This window comes from Myotis brandtii, unplaced genomic scaffold (genome assembly GCF_000412655.1).
Source record: "Myotis brandtii unplaced genomic scaffold, ASM41265v1 scaffold311, whole genome shotgun sequence".
NCBI lineage: Eukaryota > Metazoa > Chordata > Mammalia > Chiroptera > Vespertilionidae > Myotis > Myotis brandtii.
In genome coordinates this window covers 3504603-3510461 of record NW_005361913.1, presented here as the reverse complement: position 1 = coordinate 3510461, position 5859 = coordinate 3504603, and the positions used below count along the sequence as shown (strand labels likewise).

The following is a 5859-nucleotide window of genomic DNA, read 5'->3' as shown; positions in this document are numbered from 1 at the left end:
AGAGAGAGAGAGAGAGAGAGAGAGAGACTCTCTCAAGAAGTTTTTTTCTCTAAGCTGGACCTTAATAATGAGATGATATCTAAAATACACTAATGTCCAGAAAAAACTGCAGTTATTAAATGATCAAGTGTACACATTCTATCTTAAAGTGGGAGGCGTTCTTGTGGATCCCATGAGTGTGGTTATGGGCGTTTTAATTCTAAATCACTCCTCATAGCTGCAGTTAGTGCTCTGTAGTGATTGGGAGTTTGGAATAAGGAAGGAGGAGATAATTTTTACCTATCTCTTTCATACCCACCCCACCCCTCCCAAAAGAACCTCAAACAAAACATCATGAGCTACAGAATACTGTTAAGCCATGATTTTCTGAGATTCATCCAAATTAACCCCTAATAGTATACTTTCACAGTTGGTTATTTTTCAAAATTACCTGCAACTGCAGTGCTCTTTGTAGATTTTTGCACCTATGGTTATCTAGAGCATTATAAGTAAGATATGTCCGTAAATAGTAGAAATAGTTGTTAATAATAGATTACAAGTTATCTAATGAACTTATTTAAACATACTATGTTCATTTACATTCAATTACTTAGAGTTTGAAAAGGAAAGTATATTTAGTTTCAGGGAACGATTGGAGCTTAAAATTTTTAAGTTAGCAGCTCTGTATGATAATTTTTTCTTCTTTTTTTATGGTAAAACAAGTGAATTTCAATATTAGCAAGTACTAACACATGATAAGTGGTAGTGGCACTTACATTCTAAAGAAATAAAACAAACCCCTTATTTTCCAAAAATGGAAAGTATAAATGCTTGAATCATAAGAACTATCAGCTTCAAATTTGCTATTATCAAGTGAATGCAATTAGTTTCTGAGTCCCCAAAAAGTAACAAACATCTGATTTCCAATTATTCTTAGATAATTTTAGGATGCCATTATTACTTAAATATCAAACATGTAAAACAGCTTGCTCACTCAGTGATTAATTACCCTGCTCAAACTTTAACTACTGAAGAGATTTAAAATGCCAGAATTATAAAAACCCTTTGCAGAATATCCAGGCTATGTTGTTTTTTCTAAGAAAAAAAGAAAACATTTTTGGCACATAGACAGTGGGCTTGTGAAAAGCCCTTTGTCACTAACAGCCAAGCCTCTTTCTGGAAAGATAAGAATAACAGTTTCAGTTATTAGAAATGTGAGCTATCTAAAGAAAACAACATGGTAACATTATTGGTATTTAGCGAATTGCCTACTATTTTTGAACAAACTATTTACTAAGTAAAACTGTTTTCCCATTTCCTTTGAAAAACATTAAGACCTTGAATGTATTTCGATAAAGAGAACAAAAACTATAGTTAAATCACTTTTTAAAATGCCACATTTTCATTTGTACTTAGAAAACACAGGAGGGAAAAAGTTGTTCGTTTTCCTGAGGGTAGTGAGAATAAAAGTAAGCGGACAGAAAATATAGCACAGAAAGCTTATACTGCTTGAAACAAGACAATAAAGAGCACAATCAGTTATACAAATGACTAGAAATACAACTTACCTCCTCTGACAAAAGCATTTGTGGGGATGCAGGAAGGGGGAAAACCAGATAACAGATTAAGGAGCCTATCAGAGCTCGGAGTCCCAAGCAAAAAACTCCCCATATGAGACAGGTATGTTTCAGACCTACCTTCTCCCCAAGGATCTTCATCTCTCAGAAATCCCACCTGAGATATTCAAACTTCAATCACTTGACTAGTGGGAACCCACTGACTGTCTTCATGCTACTGAGAGTAATTCCAGAAGTCACCGTGCCCATTAAATGTTTACAGTCTGTTCCCAGCGAGGCTCTATGAACCATGCCTCTTTCTCAGGATGGCAGAACTGCCCTGAGATGAAGTGTGCAGCCTGTCAGAGAAAAAGTTCTCTTTAGGTTCGACTTCTGCTAGAGAGCAATCAGACACAAACAGCCAAAAAGCATCGTTTAATCACTCAGTCGAACGAACATACACGCTTTTAATAAAGGCTGCAGGAGAGCTATTACTGGATGTGACGTTGCCATCAGAGAAGTTTGTAACACATCACACCAGGGGTTTCAAAAAAGACACAAGGACACCGCTTGCACCTTGGCTGCATTTTAAAGCTACCCTCTCAGAACAGAATCTTCCTCCCTTCCGGTAAACACATGCTTGTATACATTAAAATAAAGAGCGTGTATAAATTAGCAAGAGGATGCTCTCTCGTTATAAACGAATCAACCCCAAACCCACGACAAGCTCACCATTTCCCCAAACAGGCATTTGGGGTACAGTCTTTGGGGAAAAAACAAACACACAAGAATGCAAAAAATGCAGACCAAACGAAAGAGACACAGTAACCTAGGAGAACGTTCTTAGCTGGGCTTTCAGACAGAAGGTATCACACAGGCTGCCGCACTGTTGTTCCGGTGCGAGAAAGATCCGGGGGGCTAGGCGTGGTGACAGACAATGGGCGCTAACACCACACAGCCAGTCTTAGCAAATTAGGTAAATTAGAGATCATTTGATGGTATCCTATTGTTGCTATTATAATCACAGTCATTCTCCCTGGTAATGATGCTTCGTGATGAAGTGCAGTTCTCACAGGATAATTGTGAAAGATACCGAAAGATGCAGGGATGCAGCATCTGGCTTTAAAAGCTCTTCAGTTTCAAATTGGCATTTTACTTTATCTTGAAAATTTATTAGAGATTCGGATCATGCCGGTTTGGATGGGAAGGTGAAAGCAGGGTAATTTCACTCTATGAATTATTCAGTCTCAGCCTGGCGAAATTGCCATCCATGAACCGATGCTCTGACAGTCCCTTCACAGAGCCTCCATTACGCTTGTCATTTTTATTTCTTTATCTACCATCTCCTTCTCAGTTACCCAGCTTGTCCCTGAGGGCTCAGCTTCACAAACCAAAGTAGCTCGAATTGGCAATAACCTAAATGTGCTGCAGTCTCGAATCGCTGTCTCCACAGGCTGTCTTTTTTTCCCAAATCATTAAAACCACATCCATGATGATATCTGTGAGGCTGTTCGATCAGATGAATTAAAACACACACACACACACACACACACACACACACACACACACACACACGGGCAGCACTGCGAAGAAGAGTTAGGTTCCGCTAACACCACAAGAGAAGATAAAGTGATGCTTTCTGCTTCCTTCTTTGTTGTCAGTGTGACCCATCCTAGTGCATAGCGAGCATCACGCAGACAGGAGCCAGGACTAAAGCAGGCTAGCCTGGCACCCTGATTCGCAGCCAGAGCAGATGAAGCCTGCACGGAAGGCAGCCTAATCCAGACAACTGTATACTTAGCGAGCACGATTAGTTAGGAAAATAAGAAGAAGCCATCGGATGACGGAAATCAGACTGCATTCTCCCAGGCTCCACCTGCACCCAGGCTGCATCACAGGCATTGTCCACTTGATGGCTGGTTGGGTCACTGCTAGTCGACAGCTGTCCCCGCATCCAGACAGGACCGGGAGTGACTTAGGTCAGTGAGTCTGGCTTCGCCGTGACACCGTGTTCTAACTGAGGACTGGGGATCTGCGCCAGCTCCCGGACCAGCCTTAACTGTGAGCTGGGAGGGTCGCACAGCGAGCGTCACTTCGGTGGAGTTACCCGCACAGGCCCCGGCCAGACCCACCGTGGCAAGCAGCGGGCAAGCAGCGTCTCCTTCGTCCTAGCTTTATTCCTGCAGGTCTGGTGGCCTGGCATAAGGAGCCCCCAAACCATTCCCACCGGTGGTGGGAAACCAGCCGCGCTCCGCCAGGCAGCTTGGCTACAAGGCTCCGAGCAGTACCTGCTCTGCTGACAATTCACGCTGCCAAGTTAGAAGCCGCCGCGTGCATGCAGACTGCTTCTCTGCTGCTGGCTACGCAAAGGTAAATACTCCTCATGTAAGAAATGCTAAGCGGTAGCAGGAAAAGAACACTTTAAAACTCTGGCGCTTTGTGCCTCGCTGTCTGCCTTGGCTCTGTCGCATTGCGACCAGGAAACTACAGGACCGGAGCTCCGGCAGTTGAGATACTGCAGACAGCAGCAGCTCTGACACGGCAGTCAGCTGACTGGCAGGGTGTTCCCCTGCAGTGTACTCCACAGAATCAGGCCAGTGGCTAAGGTGGCAGCAGACAGATGACCTGGATTGTGAAGCGTGGCTTCAGGAGGGCAGCCTCTCTCCATCCACACCTGGCAGCGATCCTGCACTCCTGGCTGGGACATCTTCCATGGCTTCTCTCTCAGGCAGAGTGTTTAACTCACAGCCTCAGGACTTAACTATTTCTGTCCTGCTTGCTAAGATGGCAGGTAATTCTGGGGGTGGCCACACCAATGGGAAAACAGGTTAAAATCATCACAGTCCCTATCGTTTGGGGTTAGTTTCAGTGTCAGAAGAAGAATCAGGGGAGAATGAATGCCTGTCCACGTTGTTGTTTTAAAAGCACACTTCTTTTTTAACAGGTAGAAATTGCCTTAAGCTACCAGCAGGCTGTAATGAACTGGTAAATTGTACCTAATGGAATGGCAAGAGCAATAGGAAAAAACTGAAAGGTAAATTAGTCCAGAAGTAACCTTCAATCATGGTCTGGTTGCTCTAACGCAGTGTGCATGCTCTGTTGCAAAACGTAGGTTGTGCATCCCAATTAATCTAACAATGGAGCGAAAGCCTTAGATGGTATTACCCCAGTGAGTTGAGGAATGCTAAAATAAGAAGGCAGTCATTACCAGGCACTTGTTTAATGACTGTAATCATACGGAATTAATTTAACTTGCTGCAATATTTAACGGAAAGTCAATTATAAATTTGTGCTAAAAGAATAACAATACCAGAATTTGCATAGCACCTTCCTCCTAGGAGACATCCTCTGAAGGCAGGCTCACATCCTCCACACGTACAGGGCACTCAGAACATGCCAAGTGCTCCACAGAGCCATCCACGGGCAGGAGCTTATGATCTGAGCCTGGATGGCATGAACTGTATGACTAGCATACAGAGGATGAACACATTGACCTAGGCCCGTCACTCTGTGGATTCAGGATGCTTTTTCCCATTTGTGCTTTATGGATTTTATGAATTTTTCTGTTTGCTTCTTATTTGGTTCTCTAGACATGAATCCTGCTCCAAAGAAGAAGTTTGTAGATGGCAAACAGAGAGGTCAGAACTAGATGAAAGGCCGAAACCGGTTTGGCTCAGTGGATAGAGCGTCGGCCTGTGGACTGAGGGGTCCCAGGTTCGATTCCGGTCGAGGGCATGTACCTGGGTTGCGGGCACATCCCCAGTAGGAGATGTGCAGGAGGCAGCTGATCAATGTTTCTCTCTCATCGATGTTTCTAACTCTCTATCTCTCTCCCTTCCTCTCTGTAAAAAATCAATAAAATATATTTTTAAAAAAAGAACTAGATGAAAGAGCATCGTTTGCAGAATGATAGAAGTACTGTGAGTGTTAAGTGACATTTAAAGAAAGGACTGATCTACTTGGAGGCGGTGGGCTTCAGGAGTGAGCTTAGGCCCTGGCTGAGGGATGCTCCCTGGAGAGGACCCCTCATAGGCCCCTCTTCTACACCTTTTCCAGCTCTCCTTAGAGAACCCAAGGCTCATAAATCCGCCTTTCAAAGCCTGCTATGAGGAAATGAGTCCCAAATGATACAAATAACCAATAACTAAATTTTTTTATTTTTTTATTACAGTTGACATTCAATATTACATTAGCTTCAGGTGTACAGTATAAAGGTTAGACATTTTGATAACTTACAAAGTGACATCCCGGGAAGTCTAGTACCCACCCTGGCACCATACATAGTTATTACAATATTACTGACTGTATTCCCGATGCTGTACTT

The 5859-nt window shown here is 43.2% G+C and overlaps 1 long non-coding RNA gene across 1 annotated transcript in view; it reads right to left on the bottom strand.

The window, feature by feature from the left end:
• LOC102258123 overlaps positions 1-5185 on the bottom strand; it is a 17084-nt gene extending 11899 nt beyond the window's left edge. Inside the window, exon 1 of the long non-coding RNA XR_313805.2 lies at positions 1677-5185. This is a non-coding gene — a long non-coding RNA (uncharacterized LOC102258123). The remainder of the gene's footprint in view (positions 1-1676) is intronic.
• Positions 5186-5859: the final 674 nt, after the last annotated feature.